Raw genomic sequence first — 24,904 nt, 5'->3', positions numbered from 1 at the left:
AAATGGTTGTTAGTTTGAATTCTCTTAGAACCAAATCCTGAGACAAGAATTTGGGGTGCGGTAATTTATTTGGAAGATAATTCCAGGAAATACCAATAGGGGAAAGGGGAAAGAGGCAGTAGTGGGCTTGGCTTCCAATAAATTATCGTTGTGCACAACTGGCAATCTCACTTGGGGACTCTAGGAAGCAGTGTAAGACACACATCTCAGAGTTGTCTCACCTGAGGGTTGGTGCTACTGTGTGCATACAGACCAACTCCATTCAGCCATTAAGGAAGGCTGTCCTAGGGGATGGGAGATTTCTTGACACTTCAGCCTGTCACATGCATGAATTGAGTGGTTTCAGAGGAAGCCAAGGAAAGCCCTTAGGCAAAGAGAAATTGGTCCTAGTATTTGAAAATAGTCTAATGTGCACTTAAATAGAGAGGACCAGAGGAATATGAGCTGAGTATTGACATATATATGTATACACAGTAAGTCCCCTACATACAAACCTTCAAGTTGCGAACTTTCAAAGATGTGAACTTGCACTTGCACGCCCAGTCACGTAAGCTAGTTCACTTGTCTGGCGTACATTGTCACATGTGTGCATCCTCTATAAGTGCTTGTGCTTTTGTGTATTTCACTGTATAGAGTACAGTAGTACAGTATCTTTATTTCAAACCCAGGATGTCCAGAAGCAAGTGTAAAACGAGCAGTGATGTAGCTGGTAATATTGTACTTTTCAAGATAATGTACTATAAGACTAAAAATGCTTCTTTCTCTTTTGTGGTTTTTTTTATGTATTATTTGTGTGAAAAGTATTATAAACCTATTACAGTACAGTACTATATAGCCGATTGTGTTAGTTGGGTACCTAGGCTAACTTTGTTGGACCTAGGAAAAAATTGAACTTAACGAACGCGCTCTCGGAAGAGAACTCATTCGTATGTAGGGGACTTACTAATATATGTGTGTATATATATATATGTATATGAAAAAATCCTCATGTACAGCTGAACTCATCTTTGTGATCTTATTCCTCAGAATTTGAGCCACCATCATGAAGGTGATGAATACATTTCACCTCTGAATTTATATAAAATTATTATTCAGGGCTTCCCTGGTGGCGCAGTGGTTGGGAGTTCGCCTGCCGATGCAGGGGACACGGGTTCGTGCCCCGGTCCGGGAGGATCCCACGTGCCGCGGAGCAGCTGGGCCCGTGAGCCATGGCCGCTGGGCCTGCGCGTCCGGAGCCTGTGCTCCACAATGGGAGAGGCCACAACAGTGAGAGGCCTGTGTACAAAAACAAACAAACAAACAACAACAACAAAAAATTATTATTCAAAAAGTATCCATAACCAACTTCTAGTACTGTTCTGCTTATTTTACCATTTAATAGGAATGGTACAAATGGTATACATCATTCTGCAACTATTAATTTTCATTCAACATTACCTTTGAAATCTATTCACGTTGTAACATTTAGTATTTTCAGTTGTTCTATAGCAAGAATCAGCAAACATTTTCTGTAAAGGGCCAGATAATAAATACTTTAGGTGTTGAAAGTCATATAGTCTGTCATACAAACATTTTAAGTTTTAAAATGATTAACCATCAATTTGTTTCATGAATTATGTTTTTTTTTTTTTTTTTTTGCGGTACGCGGGCCTCTCACTGCTGCGGCCCCTCCCGTTGCCGAGCACAGGCTCCGGACGCGCAGGCCCAGCGGCCATGGCCCACGGGCCCAGCCGCTCCGCGGCACGTGGGATCCTCCCGGACCGGGGCACGAACCCGTGTCCCCTGCATCGGCAGGCGAACTCCCAACCACTGCGCCACCAGGGAAGCCCATGAATTATGTTTTGAGGGTTTTATAATTTATAAGCCTCAAGATGGTGTGAAAATTTTTTCAATATTTTTCCTGATAGGACCATCCCTTCTGGGGCCCATGTTTATGGACAGAGTCCAATTGCAGCTCCACATGTAGCTCAGAGCCCATAGCCTTTACTTCCATCCCCGTGAAGGCATTGAAATCGATCTGAAATTCATATCCAGCCCTCAAAGTTAAGAAACACATTTAGCTTCAACTCTAGCTCTCCTAGATTAACTTTTTCATTTTTAGCACCTGAAGATTTCCCTTTATTAGTATTAAGTTTGGCTACATATTTTTTGTTATATTTTACTCAGTGTTTTCATCTTTTGTGGATGGGGAGGAAAACTTTCCGTTTCTGCTTGGGTCTATCAGGTGTTTGCAAAAAATAATCTGTCCGCATTGCTTCTCCAAATGGACACCAGACTCTGTACCTGCAAGATACATGATAAAACTGGTACCCTGGGAATGTAACTGGCAGTATTAGTTCTACCAAGTGCCATAGTTTGGCCCAGTAAGTCTAAATTGTGAACTTCTTGAGAGCAGGAACCATATGTTATATATAATTTTATCTCTAGCATCTATGACTCAGCAATATAGTATTAGGTACTTGATAAAGGTATACTAAAATAATAGTAAAATAGAAAAATGTTGAAGATGCTTTATGGGGTCTACATTGCAGAAAGGCACAAGAAATGCAATGATTATTTCTATATTAGCTACTAGGAATCAAGTAACTTAACATTATTCATTTAGCACCTATTATGAGTAAAATCCATCTCAACTTCAAAAGATAATATAGAAAATAGCACAAGTTATTTCTTTTTGACCTGAAAGGGCCATGAGTTCCTTGCTGTCTTATAAAAAAAAAGTAAGGGTAACACAAAAGAAACATTGCAGAATGTGTGTGTGTGTGTATGTGTGTGTGTGCATACGCATGTCATAGACCATAGTAATGATACAAGAATTTAGTAAGTGATACGAGAATTTAGAAAATTGGAGATCTCTATGGAACTGGCAACCAAGAAAGACATCTTAAAGGAGGAGAGATTTGGTCAGATGCTTCCACGATGGGCGTCATTTGGATAGCTCACTAGAGAGAACATTCCTGGCAGAGGGAACAGTATATGAATAAAGGTCAGCAGATAAAAACAGCACAGTGTGTCATGGGAATGATGTGGGTTTGCCTTCGTTGAAGCCACTGAATATCGCCTCGTCTTCTCTACTTTTCTAACTAAAGCTGAGGAGGAGTGTAGGGGGATAATCAAGTATACCCAGAAAGGAATGAGGCTTGGAAAAGCATTTAGGTAGTTCAGTGAGAGATCCTAATCTGTGCATCTCCTAGGGCATACCACCCGGTGACTGTAAAAGCCAATTGCTGCCTCTCTCTTTTTAGGCTGCATCCCAGTGGAAGAACTCTGGGTGTCTGTGCAGCAGAGTAATCCTGGAATTTGAGATCTGTATTGAGTTCTGCCCCCCACACTGTGTGCTCTAGGGGGCAGACATACAGGATTGCCAGCAGCAGTGGGTCCCACCTGTACTGGCTAATAAGAGGGCAGAGGCTGAAAACATGTGCAGAGAGAAGTCTTTGCTCAAGGTCTGCTGAGTTTGCACCCTGGCTGCAGAAATTACCCTGGCAGCAAAGCCAGCTTCAAACTTTTGATTCAGGGGAAGCCATGAAAGTGCCTAAAAAATAAGTGAGCACACAATACTCTTGATTTCCTTTTTAATTTATTTTACTTAAGGCAAAAAGTTGTGTAAGAAGGAATAGTGTTTCCCACTTGCTCTTCTCCAACCTTATTTAAGTCGTGTGTGGACACTGCCCCAGGGCTCCCTGTGGCTCACTCGGGGCTGTTCCCCTGCTGCTAAAAACAACTTTATTCCCTTCTCTGATCTCTATCCCTTCTTCAGGATGAAATGATAATCACTGAATTATTATTTTTGTTCCAAATAAATGGTTCTTAGCTGACAGTATTTGCTAAACTCACAAAATAAAAAAAGTAATGACCAACCCAAATAGACGTGAGAACAATTCCCCAAATTTTAAGAATGAAGAAAAGCTATGCAGTGTCATTTGGTGGAAAACTATACCAAATACTTGAATTAAAATATGGATTTTAAAGTGAAAAGGGCACAGACCAATTAAAAATGGGAAAAAAGATCTGGACGTCACACCAAAGAAGATATACAGGTGCCAAATCAACATAAGAAAAAATGCTCAAATGCATTTGTTATTAGGATATTGCAAATTAAAACAACAATGAGATATCACTACACACCTATTAGAATGGCTAAGATCCAAAAATATGACAATACTGATTGTTGGCAACGATGCAAAACAACAGGAACTCTCATTCATTACTGATGGGAATGCAAAATGGTACCGGCACTTTCTGACACATTTTGGCAGTTTCTTACAAAGCTAAACATAGTCTTGCATACCAATCATGCTCTTAGGTATTTACTCAACTGATTTAAAAACTTAAGTACCTGCATATGAATGTTTATAGCAGCTTTATTCATAATCACTCAGAACTGGAAGTAACCAAGATGTCCTTCAAAGGCAAATGGATAAACATCCATACAAGATAAACTATTCAGCAGTACAAAAGAATGAGCTTCCCAGCTACGAAAAGCCATGGGTGAATCTTAAACAAATAATTTGCTCAGTGAAAGTTGCTGGTCTGAAAAGTCTACATGTATGATTCCAATTATATGACCAAAGTAAAATGTCAACTCTATGTCAAAGGACACCGGAACCAACTAAAAGAGTTCAATTATAAAGCAATTTGAGCCACAAAATAAAGTAGTATTGGATTATAACACAGAATAGAAAATAAATACCACAAATCCATAGTGGTATACATAAATAATTGAATAAAATAAATGAGGGAGAAGAGACAAAAATCTTACACAGAATAATTCCAAATAATTTATATAGATATTTTGCCCTTAACAAGATGGCACATAATTCCTGATTCCTTAAGTGTGGGCTGCCCATCAGCTTCCTTCCAAAGAAGACAGCGTGGAAAGGGAGAAAACAGAGTAACTTTGTAGTGGAGAAACCTGACCAACACTACCTTGGCCAGGTGGTCAAGGTCAACATCAACAGGGATAAATCACGTTGAGTGTATGATATGACGAGAATGGCACTTTACCTCTGTGGTCTTTCTTCCCCAAACCTGTAATTCTAGTCTAATAATGAGGAAAACATTAGACTAATCCCAGCTGAATTACATTCTACAAAATACCCGACCAATGACCCTCAAAACTGTCAAGGTCATCAGAAACAAGGAAAGTCTGAGAAACTGTCACAAGCAAGAGAAGCCTAAGGAGACATGAAGACAAAATGTAATGTAGTGTTCTGGGTGGGATCTTGGAACAGAAAAAAGGCATTAGGAAAAAACTGAGGAAGTCTGAATAAAGTACAGACTTTAATAATAGTGTATCAATCTTGGTTCATTGATTGTGGTGTATGTACCATACTAATGTAAGATGTTAATAACAGGGGAACTTGGGTGTGGGGCACGTGAAAACCCTGTGTATTAGCCTTCTAATTTGAGCGTAAATCTAAAAACTATTCTACGATAAAAAGTTTATGAAAAAATGAAAAGGATGTCATAAATATTTCTACTTTGAAAAATACTGTTTTATACCAAAGTTTATTAGACGTTGAAATATCAACATATTTTCCACAAAAGTTATGCACTTCAGGGATCTGACAGAAATTACTATAAATTTTATTTTTTAATATATTTTAATCAGGAATAAAACCAACACGCATTTAAAAATGTATCATATAGAAAATTTTAACACTGGAGCCAACCAGTTTGCTATCCTGTGATCCTAAGTTCATTCATCATTGTGCAGTCCTCAGGATAAACCTCTGGCCACCTCTGTATAACTAGGGTATTATGATAATGCAAGGTAAGTTGTTTTAAAAGAACAAGTACCTTTTTTTTAATAAGTTCTTTTTTTCTTTTAATTTTTATTAGAGTTTAGTTGCTTTACAATGGTGTGTTAGTTTCTGCTGTACAGCAAAGTGAATCAGCTATATGTATACATATATCCCTCCTTTTTGGATTTCCTTCCCATTTAGGTCACCACAGAGCATTGAGTAGAGTTCCTTGTGCTCTGTAGTAGGTTCTCATGAGTTACCTATTTTACACATGGTAGTGTATATATGTCAATCCCAATCTCCCAATTTATCCCACCCCCCTTTCCCCACTTGGTTTAAAAAAAAAAAGAAGAAGAAGTATCATTTGTTACCACTTATCTGTGTGAGTATGGACATTCTCCAAGCTGAATAAGCAAAAGCCATGACAGACATTAGGTGTAGACTCATCTTCATCTTGCTAACACAACCCCAGGTTTGAATTGCTATGTTTATTGAAACAACTTCATTAAGTGACTTTAAAAAAAATACAGTGCAAAAATACATCCTGTAAATTAAATGTTACAAAATACATATTTATTAATAAAATATCACTGTATAGAATATTGGGATACTCTTTTTTTATACTGTGTTGAATCCTACTTGTTATTTAACTTTAAGAGAGGTTTCTGTTAATTTTTTCTTTTGAAGAACCTTGAAAGCTATTTTACTAAACAAAACTTAGTTTCTAAGGTAGCCTAGAATTGATATACCAGGCAATCCATTTATGACCCTTGTCACAAATTACTATTTTCATTCAAAATTCTCCTAAATTCAGAATTAACATTTGTATCACAAAAGAAAGAGGTGTGAAATGTAACAAACAAGGTAGCATAGACTCCCAAACTAACTGATAGTAAACATTTTTTTTTTTTTTCTGATAGGAAAAGGATAAGGATAGGAAAAAGCACAGTATAATGTCTTTGGGGGTTATTTTTCATATCTGAGTATCATACAAATCACCGTGAGCCTCAATTGGCACATCTCTAAATAGATATGGTAACACTTGACCTTCCTAAAAGACTTGGGACAGGGACCAAAAAAGCCTCAGAGAGCTCTCATAGTTTTAAGATGAAAAACGTTTTAGGCTTTTGCCTGATTTTCCAAGTGATCAAGTATAAACAACTGTGTTGCTTTCATATATTCTCATTTAACATGTTGTTTCTGTTTTTCCAATTTCTGATTTTTCATCCATTGCTTCTCTTCACTATCCTTTACTCTTTTCAGCAACATTGAATGCTGTAAGTTGAGTATTTAAGTAGCATTCATGTAGTCCTCTGGGTCCACATTTTGTTTGAAGGTCAGATATGATTTTTGAACTGTGTAATATTTGAGAATTACTCTTTCCCCCTCTATCTCCATGACATAACTATTTCTTAGGTTTCTCTCATGTCTTTGGGGCTACCCTTTCTCTGGATCATGCCTTAACAATAGAAGCTCCCTAGGGCCACCTAATTTTCTAACCCTCCTACTTTTCACACTCTTTTGGGTGACATAATTAACCCCCGGGGCTTCAACTATTGCATAGTATGAATGCTTCCAGAAACTTATATTTTCAGTCAGGATTTCTCTAGTGGACTCCAACTCTTATATTCAAGTGTCAACTGAACTCTTTCACTTAGCTGTCTTATAGGTACTCCAAATTCATCATGTCTAAAGCTGAACACATCACTCCCACCCCAATTCTCAACCTATTATCATATTCCCCACCTTAGCAAATGGAACCATCATTAACTCAGTTGCCCAAACCAGAAACTTAGGAGTATTTTATTTTATTTTTTATTTTATTGTTTGCATTCAATGTGATTTTTTTTTTTTTTTTCAGTACACGGGCCTCTCACTGTTGTGGCCTCTCCCGTTGCCGGAGCACAGGCTCCGGACGCGCAGGCTCAGCGGCCATGGCTCACGGGCCCAGCCGCTCCGCAGCATGTGAGATCTTCCCAGACTGGGGCACGAACCCGTGTCCCCTGCATCGGCAGGCGGACTCTCAACCACTGCGCCACCAGGGAAGCCCTCAATGTGATATTTTTTAATTGAGATATAGTTGATTTACAATATTATATTAGTTTCAGGTGTACAACATAGTGATTCCATTTTTTATAGATTATACTCCATTTAAAGTTATTACAAAATAATGCCTGTATTTCCCTGTGCTGTACAGTATATTCTTGTTTTTTATAGTAGGTACAAAGCATAGTAGTTTGTATTGTATCTCTTAATCCCATACCCCTGTCTTGCCCTTCCCCCTCCCCTCTCCCCACTGGTAACCACTAATTTGTTCTCTGTATCTGTGAGTCTGATTCTGTTTAGTTACGTACATTCGTTTTATTTTTTTTTAGATTCCACATATAAGTGATAACACACAGTATCTGTCTTTGACTTATTTCACTAAGCATAATACTCTATAGATCCATCCATGTTGTCGCAAAAGGCAAAATTTCATTCTTTTTATAGCTGAGTAATATTCCATTGCATATACATACCACATCTTCTTTATTCATCATCTGTTGATGGACATGTAGGTTGCTTCCATGTCTTGGCTGTTGTAAATAATGCTGCTATGAACATCGGGGTGCCTGTATGTCTTTGAATTAGTGTGTTTTCTTCGGATATACATCCAGGAGTGGAATTGCTGCATCGTATGACAGTTCTATTTTTTTTAGAATTAATTAGCCTAATCCTGTAAACTTCCTATGACATCTATTTTTCTGTTCCTGCTTCTCCATTTCCCATTAAAGTCACCAGAGCTGTCGTATAAGCTCTTACTATTCTTGCCTGGATCTTTTAACTAGCCTCTCTGTTTCCAGTCTAGTCTCCCGTCAATCCATCTTTCTCTGATATGAATGGAATTTTTTAAAATATAAATAATTTTATGCTTAACTTCCTTCAGTAGGAGGTTTTAGAGTAAAGTCATGCTTCTATCTTAGTACATACAATTATCACCACATTTCTACATGCTGCATCTATCAAGACTCCACCACCCCCCTGGGCTTTTGAGACATTCTCTCTCTGTCTGAGATTACTCTGTTCTTCCATTCTTCCTCACCAAGCCTTTCTTAACCATCCACATCTTATTTATTTATCCCTGCTCTATAATACCATAGCATTTTCTGCATACCTCTATCATAGCTTTTACTAAGGTAAAATATAATCACCCATGCACTTATTTCAACCTTCATTAGACTTGAGATCAGGAAGGTAGTTTATTTGACTTTATAGTCCAATTACTTAGCTCAGTGCCTGATATACAGTCAGCATTTAAAAATCTTTGTTGGGCTTCCCTGGTGGCGCAGTGGTTGAGAGTCTGCCTGCTGATGCAGGGGACATGAGTTCGTGTCCCGGTCCGGGAAGATCCCACATGCCGCGGAGTGGCTGGGCCCGTGAGCCATGGCCGCTGAGCCTGCGCGTCCGGAGCCTGTGCTCCGCAACGGGAGAGGCCACAACAGTGAGAGGCCCGCGTACCGCAAAAAAAAAAAAAAAAAATCTTTGCTGATTGGATGACACAAATGGGCACCTTATTCCTTTAAAAACATATCACATGAGATACGTTTTATCACCTCTACTTAACTACTTCAGCAAGTCTTGATTTTCTTTTTCTATAGGGAATCATTTTCAACTAAAGAGTTTTTATTCAGTCAGCAAACCAATAATAGTGAAAGGAAAAAGAAATAAATTCACACTGCAACCAATAGAGAGGTTGATATTATGGGTGGTCATTAATATAATTTCTTAGCCAATTTCCAGAATTTTAATCAAATTGTATAAGTAGAGGCAAAGGAAAAGGGTGATTTTTGCCTTCTGTATTAAAGCTGTGCAAGGATAAAGGGCCCAGGTTCAGAACAGGCCAACAAGCAGCAGCTGTCTGGGAGTAATGAAAGGTGGAAAGAGGTCAAAATCTGGGAGAAAAGATGGTTCTTTTTTCAAACTCAGAAGGCTTTAATTTTAATGATCTTTATTTATTAAAAAGATCACCTGTGGCCTTTCCAAACAGAGGATGTGCTGCTTATGATTGACAAGGAGAGGAGACTGTAAGAGGGAATGACTTGGCTAAAGAAAATTTCAAGAGTTGAAGGTGTCACTTAGAACTGGTTAAGGTATCAGGGTTGTATACGTGTCGTTATTCATAATTTTTAATAATTTACTTACAAACAAATAATTTAAAGACTGTGAAAACACAGTCTTTAATGCCATAATAGTCATTATGACTATTAGTGTTATTAAAAGTGAAAGGCCAGTTATAAGACAAATAAGGACTACGGATGTAATGTACAACATGACTAACACTGCTGTATGATATATATGAATGTTGTTAAGAGTAGATCCTAAGAGTTCTCATCACAAGGAGAATTTTTTTCTTTTTTTTTCTTGTATTAAAGATGCAACAGAGATAATGGATGTTAAGTAAACCTATTGTAGTCATCATTTCACAATATATTTGTCAAACCATCATGCTATATATACCTTCAAGTTATAATATGTATGTTAATTATTTTACAATACAACTGGAAAAAAATTAAAAGCCACCCTGAACACCATAGTCTATCAAGGAGAAAAAAAATCCATTAAAAGATACACATCAAATAATTTATCAAGACCTAGAAGAGTTAATGGTACTGGATTGCAGCTGCCATATATATATATATATATATATATGGCATAACAAATACTCTGCTTCTTTAGAGAATATTTTGTGTCAGCCATCTCATTTTCCACCTCTAGCAAAGAGGTCAATCACATCAACAAACAGAAAAGACCATGAATTATGCAGCTTAGAGAAAAGCTTTCATATTTGCCTCACAGGAGACTATTGTCAATGAATTCAAAAAATAAAGGTTAAACCTTTTAATTCTTTTAATGTACATCTGAAAGATAATTTAAATGACCATGAAATAGACTGAAATGGCACTCTCGTTCTTCATTTGTTTATTCAACAAATGTATATTGAGTATATTCCACATGCCAGATAAAAACAGACCCCCAAACCCTAAATCCCTGTCCTTTTGGAGCACGTACTCTAATTAGGGTGGAGGGGGTTCAGGAAATAAGGAAGATGAAATACGTGAAACACGCCCAGTCCATATCCCAGCAGCCCTTCTCCCCTTGGTGCAGACATCCCAACACCCCACTGCCAGCCCTTGAAGCTCTGGGTCTGAGGGCTTGCCCCAGAGCCCGGTCCGTCTGGACAGGTGGGAGGCCAGGCATTTCTGGGAGCAGCCCTCAACCAACTGACAGAAAATTACTTGTAAAATATCCTAGCAATCTCGACTCTCAGGTGCGATAACTCTGAAGGATGTGTTCTTCCAAGGTTTTCCAAGAGTTTTCCTAGCAGATTGAGCCCCAGTTGTTCCACAGAGTAGCTCACTTGACAGGGTAACTTTACTTCCTTCTTTCCCTTCCAGTCTCACCTCCCCTACCCCTTTCTGCATGTGTTTCTTTGTATCAGCTTCCAAACAAACTGCTCACACTGGAATCTTTGTCTTAGAGTCTCCTAGGGGAAACCAAATAAATCAGAAGGTTATAGGTTAAGGAAAAACTCAAGCAGGGAAGGGAAACATGGAGTATGGAGGAGGATGTAACTTTCAATGGGGTGGTTAGGAAAAGTCTCATGGAGAAGTCAACTTTTAAAATATTAACATTTTTATTGAAATACAATATTCATACAGGAAATCACATGAATCATAAGCTCCATTAATTTTCATAAAATGAAAACATCTTTAAATGAAGATGAAGAAATAAGACATTACCAGTATTCTGGATCAAGAAATATTATATTTCAGCATCTTCTTCTTGCCCACTTATCACTATGTCCCTTTTCTTAAAAATAACCATGATCCTGATTTCTATACCATTAATAAGTTTTCCTGTATTTGAACAATGTAACTAGGAATATATAATCTATACTCTTATATCTGGTTTCTTTTGCTCAACATTATGTTTGTGAGGTGCACTTAAGATGTTGCATGTAGAAGTTTGTTCATTTTCATTTTATGACTACACCACAATTTATTTGTCTGTTCTACTGTTGATGAACATTTGGGTTGTTTCTGGTGTTTGACTACCATGAATAGCACTGCAATGAAACTTCTTGTATGTAAAATTCTGTGTATACATTTATGTAGTACTGTTAGTTAAATACCTAGGATCAGAACTACCAGGTCATTGGCTATGCCTACATTCAGTTGTAGTGGAATAAACAGTTTTCAAACTAGTGGTACCAAATTGCACTCCCATCAGTAGTCCGTAAGAGTTCCAGTTGCTTTTCATTCTAATCAACATTTGATATTTTTCATCTTTTTTCATTTTAGTCATGTTCATGGTCGTATACAGGTATTTCATTTTGATTTTAATTTGTATTTCTCTGATGACTGAGGAGGTTGATCAAGTTGTTGTTTTTGTTTTCTTTTTTTAAAGCATGGATCATTCTTTTTTTTTTTTAGTTTTATTTATTTATGGCTGTGTTGGGTCTTCGTTTCTGTGTGAGGGCTTTCTCTAGTTGTGGCAAGTGGGGGCCACTCTTCATTGTGGTGCGCGGGCCTCTCACTATTGCGGCCTCTCTTGTTGCGGAGCACAGGCTCCAGACGTGCAGGCTCAGTAATTGTGGCTCACGGGCCTAGCTGCTCTGTGGTATATGGGATTATCCCAGACCAGGGCTCGAACCCGTGTCCCCTGCACTGACAGGCAGATTCTCAACCACTGCGCCACCAGGGAAGCCCCTGATCAAGTTTTTAATTGTTAGTCTATTGGATATTCTATTTTATGGAATGTTTGTTCAACTCTTTTGCCATTATTTTTGTTGATTATTAGGAGATCTTTATATATTGTGGATATGAGTATTTCTTCAGTCTTTGATAGTATCTTTTGATGAAAGTCATCCTTATTTTAATGCCTTAAAGGCAATTTTTGCCTTAATGGTTTCTGTTTTTTGTCTTGTTTAAGAAATCTTCATATATTCCATGCTCATGGAGATATTCTCTTATGTAATCTTGCATCAGCCTTATTGTTTTATCTTTCATAATTAGACTTAAATTCACCAAGAACTGATTTTGGGGGATGGTGTAAAGTAGGAGTTATGATATATCTTATATATCATATATATTATATATAATTGTATATATATTTTTTTTCTTTATGGTTATCTAATACCATTTATTGGAAAGACCATTCTTTCCTTACAAATCTGCAGAGACATCCTTGCAATAAATCAAATGGCTGAATATGTGGGTCTATTCCTGGGCACTGTCTTCTGGCTTGTTGTTCTAATTGTCTTTGCACAGTTACTATGCTCTGTTAATAACCACAGCTTTGTAATAAGGCTTGATATCTGGTAATGAAAGTGCTTCAACATAGGTCTTTATGATTATCTTGACCATTCTTTACATTTTCATGTAAATTTTAGGATAATCTTGAAATTTCCACTCTAAAATCCTCATGGGATTTTTATTAGTGTTGCAATGAATCTGTTAGTTAACTTGGGGACATCTCTACAATCCTGGCACTTTCAATCCATGAGCATAGTATATACCTCTGCTTTGGTATTCTTTAATTTATCACAATGTTTTATGATTTTTAGTGTAGAGATTTTGCAGTCATTAAGATTATTCTTGTAGTAGTTTTGCTGTTATATTAAGATTCAGATTTGTTTCTGATGATTTATAGAAATGTAAATAATTATGTGTATTGATATAGTGACCTTGGTACCTTCAGTTTTTAATTCTAATATTTTATGTGTTGAATTTTCTATATGCATATGTAATTTGTGAGTAATAACAGTTTTATCTCCTCCCTTTCGATCTTTAGAAATTTTATAATTTTTCTTGCCTTACTGCCATTATTAGGACTTCTAGTAAAATATTGAATTAAAGCGGTGTTAGCAGACATCCTTATCTCAAACCCAATCTGAAATGAAAAGCATTTAATATTTTACCATTATGTATGATGTTTGCTGAAAGTTTTGAGCAGATATCTTTTCTGATTAAGGAAGTAGCCTTCCCCTCCTAGTTTGTTCGAGGGGGTTATTTTTGAATAAAAGCTTGACCCTGAAATGGTAGCATAACTGAAGTGTTTGAGGAACAGAAAGGAAGCCATTGTGATTAGAGAGAAGTTGGAGAGCTAGAGGGAGCTGGAGAAGATATGGCAGAGAAGGAAAGAGAATGGGAGGAAAATGATAGGGCTTTTGTGTTATGAAAGTCGCCAGGACTTCTGTGTTGATAATAGAAGGGAGAGTCAAGTGGAAGTAGGGTGACAGTTAGGAAGCTAACTGGAGATAATTGAAATGGTCCAAATTTAATATATTTAAAGTAGAAAAAAACAAATAATAGTGAAAATCACAAAGCCAACGTAGGTTTTTCATAAATATTAATAACAATGATAAACACCTAGCAAAATTAAGAGGAAAAAAGGAGAGAGAAGACACAAATTACCAACATCAGGAGTGAAATAGTGGACTTCACCAGAGATCCTACAGACATTGAAATGATAATAAGGAAATATTATGAACTATTTTATGGCAATACATTTAAACAACTTAGATGAAACTGGAAAACACAATTTATCAACTCACACAAAATGGACACATAAAGAGAAACAAAATCTGAATACCCTCATATCTATTGAAGGGATTGAATTTATAATTAAAAGTAATCTTCAACAGAGTGCTTTATTGATAAATTCTAAGGAACATTCAAGGGAGAAATAATCTTATGAATAATAATCTTATGAAAACTCTACCAGATAATGGAAGAGGTAGGAATATTTTTTTTACTTATCTTATGAGGCCACCAAGGACATTTCAAAAAAAGAAAATTACAGACCAGTATGTCTCATGGATATAGATGTAAAATACTTAACAATAAATGCAAATCACATCCAGGAAAGTATAAATATATATAAAATATGTTTTAAATAAAAAATAAGCAATATATTTAATAAATTTTAAAGATAATAATTTAATTATAGTATACCATTTAATAAATAAATTATACTTAAAGTATTTTAAATATTAAAATTTATATTATATTTAAATATTTAATAATAAATATAACATGTAAAATACTTTTTAAAACTCAAAATATAGCACATTAGATGGAGTTTATCCAAGAATGCAAAATTTGTTTGGTATTCAAGAGCCAATCACTGCAAAACACATAAAGAGAAAATTATATTATTGTCTTGAAAGATATAGGGAAAAACATGAAAACATTTAACACCCATTTATGGTAGAAAAAAAAAAAATCTCTGAAAATTAAGAATAGAAGGAAAGGTCCTCAGTCTCATAAAGTATGCATACAAAAATCCTACAGCTAATATTATACATAAAGGAGAAACATTTAACAATTTTATCCTAAAATCAGGAACAAGACAAGGGTTCCATTCTCACCATTTCTATTCAGCATTGCCCTGGAAGTCATTAAGTCACTGCTAATGAAGTAAGGAAATAAATAAACAAATAAAGTATAAACAAATAAATAAATAAAGTATATCTATATATATATGTGTGTAAAACACACATTTGCATGTCTTTATTCACAGATCACAGTCATATTCCTAGAAAATCCTAAGGGACTTGCAAAAGAGATATTAAGGCTAGTAAGTGACTCCACAAGAACACAGGATTTACAAGGTCCATCATATAAAAAAAAAATCAATTGGATTTCTATAAACTTCACCAAAAAAAATGGGACTAAAATTTAATAGTATCATGTATAGTAATATAAAAATATTTAGGGTTGTTAGGGGAACAACATCAATAAATTTAACAACTGCAAGATTTCTACACTGAAAATTACAAAACATTACTGGGAGTGATTGAAGGAGACTGAAATTAATGGAAACATTTGTGGATTGGAAGACTCAATATTATTGAGATATCAATTCTCTCCATACTGATTGATAGATTCAGTGCACTCTCAATCAAAATCCTAATAAGGCTTTTTGAAGCAATTAAAAAGCTGGTTCTAAAATTTACATGGAAGTGCAAATTACCTAGAAGAATTAAAACATTCCTGAAAAAGAAGTACAAAGTTGGAAGTCTTATGCTATCAGATTTCAAACTATTATAAAGCTACAGTTACCAAGACAGTATGATAACAGGATACAGAAATAAATCAACACTTTATGGTCAGTTGGATTTTGAGAAGAAAATTCAATGGGGGAAAGAATTCTTTTGAACAAGTTAATCTATACATAGAAAGCAATTCTAGTCAAAACACAAATGGATGGCCTCCCGGGTGGTGCAGTGGTTGAGAGTCCGCCTGCCGATGCTAGGGGATACGGGTTCGTGTCCCGGTCTGAGAAGATCCCACATGCCGTGGAGCGGCTGGGCCCGTGAGCCATGGCCGCTGAGCCTGCTTGTCCGTAGCCTGTGCTCCGCAATGGGAGAGGCCACAGCAGTGAGAGGCCCATGTACCGCAACAAAAAAAAACACAAATGGAATTTGATAAGCTGGTTCTAAACAGGCAAGGACAAATAGTAAGATTTTTTTCTACCAGATAGCAGGAACATTTTAAAGCATTAACAATTGATATAAGTAGTTTGATTTGTGTAGGAAGAGAAAATCAATGGAAAAGATAGAGAATTTTGACATTAAAATTATATGTTTTTGATCAAGTCAGTAAACAAAAGATAGTTTGGGGACAGTTATCCCTCCACTTGGGGGAAAAAGTTGATTCCTAACTCATACTACACATAAAAATATATTCAATAAATAGCTTAATGTAAATGAAAAACCAGCTAAGAATTAACTCACAAATATATATCTAATAAGCTCTTGCAAATACATAAGAAAATGTCCAAAGACTTACCATAAAATGAGCAAATGTTATAACCAGGCAGCTGATGGGAGAAATAGACAATAAATAAATGAAACAGGCTCATCCTACTCCCCTTAATTACAGGATGCAAATTAAGATAGAGGTAAGATATCAATTTTTCATCAAATTTGCAAAAGTTAGACAAAGAAACTGATAATATCTGTTGTTAATGAGAATGTGGGAGAACAATTCACTCACACATTGCTCTTAGAAGAAAAACTGGTACAGCTTTTTTGGAAAGAAATCTGGACCTTCTGAATGATATACACTTCTAACCGAATGGTTTTAATTCTGAGCATCTCAGAAAAAACATTTACAAATGTGCGAAAACAAACTATATGTAAAGGTGTCCATTCAATCCTTGTACAATTTGTGCAGTGGTATGCAAGCACGTTTATCAAAGGAGGATATTGTATTTCATAGTATGCATTAATTAGAACTACATTTTATTTACATGAAAAATAATGCTCAAATCATAAGGATTTGAACATTTTCTAAGAATGTTCAACCTGCTGCAAAAAGACTAAACTTTACAACCCTTGTAAATCTAACAGCAGCAACCAACTGCTTGATCTTTACCTCAGGTGTAGGATTAGCCCTTTAGTAAACTGGATTGGGCTGAAATGAAGAAGGGAACTTGCCTCTGGATGTCCGTATTTGTATAAGAAAAGTAGAGTCAGCCTCCCACTTCAGTTTCACAAGGGATCTGTGTTGTCAACCATTATGATTGAATTGTGTCCCCTCAAAAAAGATATTCAGGAGTCCAAACTCCCAGTACCTCAGAAGACGACCTAATTTTGAGATAGGGTCATTACAGAGTTATCAATTTAAAATGAGGTCACTAAGGTGGGCTCTAATTCAATATGACTGGAGTCCTTATAAAGAGGGAAATTTGGATACAGACAGGCACGCATAGAAGACAGGGAGAAGAGGGCCATCTACAAGCCAAACACAGAGGCCTGGAACAGATTTTCTGTCATAGCCCTCAGAAGAAAACAACTCTGCCAACATCTCGACCTCAGACTCCCAGCCTCCAGAACTGTGAGACATTTCTCTTGTTTAAGCCACCCAGTGTGGGATACTGTTACAGCACCTCTAGCAAACTCATAAAGTACCTTTGTCAAGTTTTGTGCTTCTATGATGTCTTTTTTTTTTTTTTGGCGGTACACGGGCCCCTCACTGCCATGGCCTCTCTCCTCACGGAGCACAGGCTCTGGACGCGCAGGCCCAGCGGCCATGGCTCACGGGCCCAGCTGCTCTGTGGCACGTGGGATCCCCCCGGACGGGGGCACAAACCCGTGTTCCCTGCATCAGCAGGTGGACTCCCATCCACTGTGCCACCAGGGAAGCCCTATGATGTCTTATATTTGGTTTGCATTTTTTATTTTACCTGTATATTTAGTTACTTTGGAAAAATTCACCATTTCACTTAAGCCAAGTGATAAGGGAACAAAGAATTGTGCAGACATAAAGCAGGATAGCCAGGGGGATCAGAGGCAATAGAGCGAGAGAGAGTAAGCAAGACAACATGATCTTTATGGTGCTATTTGTTCTAAAATGTTGTGACTTTCTTATTACACACCCTGGTTTTATAGATGTTCTGAACTGCCTGGACACTACGTCCCCTGAATATTCCCCACTTTAATTTTAGTTTCCCCCAAAGCAATTCTAAGACAAGGACTTGGTGTGAGTCATTTATTTAGGAAGTGGTCAAAGGAAGCACAGGAAAGGAAATGGAAAACAGAAAGGAAAGAGAAATTGAGAAGGAAAGAGCACCACTAAAAGTTGTTACTTAGTGTGTTACCTCTGTGGGCACCTGAGGCACTATTCCACTGGGGAACCCTGAGGAATGGGGTAGAACGCATCTCAGAGTTGTTCCCCTTATGGATTGGGAAGCTGGGGTATTTATCCACCCAGTCCTGTCTATCATTGTCTGAAAATTGCCCCCTGGGGAATAAAATGTATAGCATGTTGCAACCACTTTGTTCCTGGTTTGCATGCAAACTTCTACAGAGCTGGGAAAGCCTACCGGCAGAGAAACAGGAACAGGGTGGTTGCAACAGGTGGGTGCGTGAGCTGGGCAGTTGGTTGTCAGCAGGTGAGATACTGTCCAACCCAACAAAATGAACTTAGAGGTCGGTGAATACGATGTGGAGGGGAGCATCAACTCAATAGCATCTTCTACATTACCCAGGAAATCTGGATTAATGAAAGATTATAGAAGTAACATGAAAATGGATGTAGGCATATGAGATCTTCAGAGGCAGTTTGAGTGCACATGGCTGCAAGGGATTCTTGCTCAGAATTGAAAATAAGGAACCAAAACCAAAACCAAACACAACAATAACAACAGGTGTTTGAGAGTGAAGTCTAGTCTACATGTAAAACAATATTAAAAGGAAGAACTAATATCCCCAAAAATAAAAAAAATGAAAGATACTATATTCTTAGGTAATGAGTGAACTTGTAAATAAACCAAACTTTTATTTCCAAGTGATTAGAGTGTTTGGAAGGTATATGCAGTGATTCATTTGATGCATTTCAATAATGAATAATGGTGAAGACCTAGGCTGGATTTTTGGAAAAGAAAGTTGACTAAAACTATGTATACTCAAGAAACTCACAATCTGTGGACCAGGGTGGAGTTACTTATACAAGTAACCATACTACCTATGATGTATGTTGGGTATGGACAGAGGGCTCAGGCAGAAGAGAGAGATTCTTTTCCTGGATGTCAGGACATTAAAGAGAATAGATGAAGGAGTTTTCCCTGGCCTCTGAGTTTGGCCCTAAATGCTGATTAGGGGTTTCCAAGCTGGACAACAGTTGGGGGGTGGGTAGGTAGGGTTGGCTATTCAAGGAACAGCAGCCAGAGAAGCAAATGAAAACAAGCATAAAAGGACCTGGTAGTTCAAGGTGGCTACAATTTAGGAATTTTGAGTTTATCCCTAGGCAATGGGGAACTGTGAGGTTTTTGACAAGGAGAAGGATATTTTAGATTTGTAATATTGGAGAAACTACTCTGGCAGCAGTGGAACTTGACTTTGAATGAGGAGATGCAAATAGGGATACTATTCATGTGACTATTGCACAAATGCAGGTGTGTTAAGATCCTGAACTACAGTAGTGATAAGTAAGCATCACTGAGTTTGAGGATGAAAGATTTCAATTGATGAAACTCAGTGCCTATAAATATTGATACTTAGAACTGAAGGCGAGAGACATTGAGGATTCCTCCCAGACTTCTGATTAGGTGTGTGAGAGAGCCAACTGCTGAAATAGAGAAGTAGGCTGGCTCGGTTGTTGTTGGTGATGATAAGTTCAGGTTTGGGCTTATTGAGTCAGACATGTAGAAATACAACCCACCACTAAGTATGAAGTCCTTTCACCTCTTATCTATGAAAGAAAAAAAAAAGTTGTGATGGATTTGAAGAAAATTATCAACAGTTTTAGTGCTTTAGAGGGAAGTCCTATGACCATTAGAACAGATAAAATATTTTCTAGGTTAAACCCTATGAAATTGCTAATATTTGGTTGTTTTTGACCTGTGTAAAATGGAAGTTTCATATGGTCCATCAGATAGTTTTCTGGCTTTGGGAAAGACCGTATAAAGGATCTTCCTTAGATTTCACTAAGGAAATAAAGATTATTGTTAAGTGTTGAAAACAGTCTTCCAACGGAAATAAAACTGGTCACAGAAAATTTATCAAGCCAAAATATCTACTTTTTATTACTTAACTTTCATGTCTCATAGGACAGGTCAATGATGCCCAGGTAAGCCAGTAGAGAGCTCTGACCTGGGAGGTGAGTGGTAGTGTTGGGGGGTGCTTATTAGGACTCTACTTCCAAGAACTCTGCTGGAGAAACTGGATTGTTTCCTCCTCCTTTCTCTCCAGGCCCCACACCAGTGTTCTACAGCATTTCCTACATGGAGCAGCATCTCTTGGAATTTTAAAGAAAGACCTAAGGACTCCTGAAAATATCATTTATCTTTCATGTAAGTTAAACTGAAGAATTCTACTTTGTAAGCCAAAGGGAAGAGTAAAACGTTTTTGGACTTTTCAAATACAAGGAAAAACATACATGGAGAAACGATATTTTCCTTGGTGACTGATGCCAGGAACATTTTGTTTTGATAAGTTCAATTCTTCCATCATTATATTACAGTCAAAATAGAGTTTTTGACTGAATTATACATTTTTTTTCTAAGTTGCTCCTGCTCTCTGGAACTGAGATGCTTCCAATTCAAAATTATTTCTGCCTTTCAGATTTATACTGACATTAGTATAAACCAAATGAAGAAAAATGAAAATATATTCATGCAGCTGTTTCTGCATATCACCTTTAATCTTCCATGTAATTTAAAATATGTGCTTTTCAGAGAGGAAGAGAGAGAGAGATCTATTTTTGCTTTATGTGAGTATAAAAGTAATTTGTTACCATGGCGATATTTTTTTATCTTGTATTTTCCAAACACAGCCTTTGTTTCAGGTTTTGGGTAAACAGTCACTCTCTCTCCCCTCCATTTACAGTACCATGCTCCACTGACCACTTCAGGTCAAGCAGAAGCTAGTCTACAAGATCAAGTACCACATTTGACAGAGATTTTCATTTTTTGGTGCTTGTATCAACATGAGCTTCCTGACAGAGTCAGGAAGAGGGCATTTCCAATTCTGAGACCCTCGATTTGGCAAGTGCTAAAGTTTAGTCTTCCAATTTCCATGTCTTTTTTTTTTTTTTTTTTTGAAAGAGAACCACTGCCTATTTTAACCCTATTTGATCCAAAATCCAACCCAGTCAACATTCACCTAGCATTACATTCACCAGGCTACCAACCTACAGTGCCTGTTTTTCTATTAATTCTGTTTGTAAAATGTTAGGAGCTGGCAACTTTTCTGTTGTTTTGTACACAAGCAAACAAAAATCAGAGGCCTAATTATTTTCAACTTAAGGAAGGTGCAGTAGAAGAAATAAGGTAAATAGAACCGGAGAGTCAATCTATAGCCTCAAAGGAATTAAATAAATCAACAATTAAAGAAAATTGCTTTAAAGACCAGGCAGTTTAGGGAGGATAAAGAGAGGTGAGATCAGAGAACCATTTTTAGCCTAAGTTCTGAATATATATTGCTTGTATAGTGGTGGTAGGAGGTGGGAGAGGGGGACTTGAAGGGGAAATAGAAGAGAAGTATGCAAGGAGGAAAGGCAGCAGCAGGCATAGGAAGTTGTGCAATAGATGAGCAATTATAATTCTAATATATGTTAAAACAACAAACCAGTATTATTGGTCAAAGTGTAAAATCCCCAAAGTCAAGAGTTGCATAAATTTGTCAACATAGCCTGCTTTGGGATGGAACAGAAGGCATGAATACACAAGAATAGATCATTTATATATAAGGTAGATGCTTTTTGAACATCTACCTGGGCAAGGCATCAGGTTAGCCTTGAAGGAGATAAACAGAAAAGTAATATAAAGACTGAATAAACTGAAAGAGGCAATTTTATGTAAACACATAGAAAGTAGCTAATTATACAAAAGCCCCACGAGCTGCATAGATAGATCAGCTTTACTGCAGTTTGGAGGTGGTGGAGTTTCCTTTCACTGTGGGGGATCACAGAGCAAGATTAGAACTAGCTTTTGAAGAGCAGGCTGAATGTAGAGAGATGCAAAGAAGAGAGAAAGGAATCCCTCTTCTCCTCTGGGTACCGACCAATGGAGCACATATATAAAGGAGATTGCTGATGGCATGGGAGATTGGATTGGACACCATGTCTCAGAGTCAAGACTGAAAACAGGCTTCATACCCTCTACTCTGAATCTCGACACTAATACCCATAGAGATCCCACTGGGCCTGAAATACAGACTCAAAACCTCCATACCCAACCAGCTAGATAAATGAGGACCTCAAGATTGCTGTAAACATCCATTTGGAGACAGAAAATAAAGTGGAGTAGTTACCTCAAGTGAAGAGGTAGTTTATGTTTGACAAAATGCAGAAACCGAAAAAGGAAATGTGGAATCTTCCCTGGCTTTTGGCACCAGCAGCATGATCACCAATAAATATAGTTCAATGGATTCCAAATTCTAACAAAATTCACCACTGTCCTTTCTTTTGTGAGGTGTATGGGCATCAGAGATGCTGTGTTTTACCTTAGATATTCTCCTAGATGGAAAGCAGAGATTTTGGCTGTTGTCCTTAATGGGTGGAAGTAGAAACAAAAGAAAAAGAGAGCAGATACTCCCTCCCTCCCCTCAGGCCTGCCAAAAGCCAAAGACTATGGCAGGTTCTTTCCATGTACCACATAACTGACTCTCCATAATAACCCAGTGATGTAGGTATAGTTGGCTCCATTATACGGATAAATAAACTGAGACTCCGGGATTAATGTAAAGGAACTTGCCCCAAGTCAAATAACAAATAAATGGGTAGACCCAAGATTTGAATCCATATTCATAACTCCAAAGCCCGTATTCTAGGCACACATACAAATTACAGTAGTCCAGCTGAAGCTAGGCAACATGTTGGAAACCGTGGGAGGCTAATCTGCAAAGAATCATAGCAAGGGTAAGAACTTAAATTTATTTTCAGGCAATCCAGAGCTTCTGGAACCTTTCCTTTGAGCAAGGAAGTTGCACAACATGGCATACTTTAACTGATTTGGGGTAAAATACAGCCTAGAATGTATATGATAATGTGAAAATAAGCCGTTTGGCATTTAAAAATTCAGTTGCTTAAAACAAAGGTCATTTATTACTGCTTACACAATCTGTAGGTTGGCAGGGAGGTGGCTGATCCAGGCTTGGCTTGGCTGGCTGGTTCTGCTTCAGACTGAGGCCGCAGGACAGCTCTGCTTCTTACTGTGCATCTGTGGGCTGGGGTGGGATGGCTCTGCTCCATGTGTTTCTCATCCTCCTTGAACCAGTGGTTTAGACAAGAAATGTTCTTCTCATTATAATGTGTGTGGCTCAAGGCAGTGAGCAGAAACCCACAGGCCTCTTAAGGTACAGGATCAGATCTGGCTCTCACACTGTCACTTACACTTTAGTCTATTGGACAAAGCCCGTCACTCAGCTAAACTCAAAGCCAAGGGGCAGGGAAATACAGTCCACCCTCTTCCTGGGAGAAGATTAAAGGTCACATGGTAAAAGTCACATGGTATGAAGTTAAGGAGGGTTGAAGAGCTGGGCTAATAATGGAGTCATCCCCACCCTCATCATCATCATGAATCACCACTGCATAAGCACTGAGTAGGTCCTGAATTTACAGCTTCTATTAGAGAGATTGTTACTTTTAGTTAAACCCAATGTTAATAGAACGAGAATAGTAAAATCTAATTCTCTGCACTTGGGCTTTGATTTCATATCCTTACCTGTAAAACATAAGGTTTGGCAACCTCTGTGGTCCCTTCTAACTCAATGATTCTAGGTTTCTATTATTCTCCCTCATCCTATTGCTTTAAGTTATAAACAAATACATAGTCAAATGAAATTTCTGCTCTAATGTATATGCTATAACAAATTAACAGAGAAACACTTAGGAAAATTTTCAATACTGTAAGTTTCAAGAATTCCAAAGATATGCTAAAATTCCATTTTGATTAGAAAAATTGAATTGTACTCTTCACAGAGTAATCACAGCTAAGACTTTTGAGTCACCTGTGTCTAATACATATTTAATATCCTCTTTATATAGAGGAAAACATGGATGGAATATCATTATTATAAAGCCCAACAGTTCAGAAGTTCTCTTTTAACAAATGTGGGTAGACCTTTTGAGCTTTACTTCAAACAGCACAACACTGAGAAAATACATTTGGGCAACCTCAATATGAGTCTTTTTACATCTCTGTACTCCTCCCTTCTCCTAAGTCCTCTCCTTTACAGCAAGGACTATCTACAATCATTTTGTTTTCATTGCTGTTTTGAAAAACATTTTTATTTCTCATACAGATAAATATGACACCTCAGATACAGAAGAATTGGCGAAAAGCATTTCAGGTGGTTAGAATAAGTTGCCATAGTCCGGACATGGAGGCAAGGATGCTAGAATAATTCTGTAGAAGCAATCCAACTTGTGCTTAGGAGCCCATGGCCTGGAGGTGGTCGGGGGAGAAGAGTCTGGAAAGGTACATTGGATCACGGTAAGGAGAACCCTGGATGAAAAGCATTTGGACTTTTCTTTGTGAGTGATCCCTATCACTCACAAAACCAATGATCACTCAAGCCAGACAGTTTTTCAGTAGAAACTTTTCCATCTTTACCGTTTTGCTTTAGGGAGATATTGCATGAGTAGGATGGAGTCAACCAGTGTGGC

The sequence above is a fragment of the Grampus griseus genome (assembly GCF_964374135.1).
Source record: "Grampus griseus genome assembly, chromosome: 18".
NCBI lineage: Eukaryota > Metazoa > Chordata > Mammalia > Artiodactyla > Delphinidae > Grampus > Grampus griseus.
Note: the sequence above shows the minus strand (reverse complement) of the source record.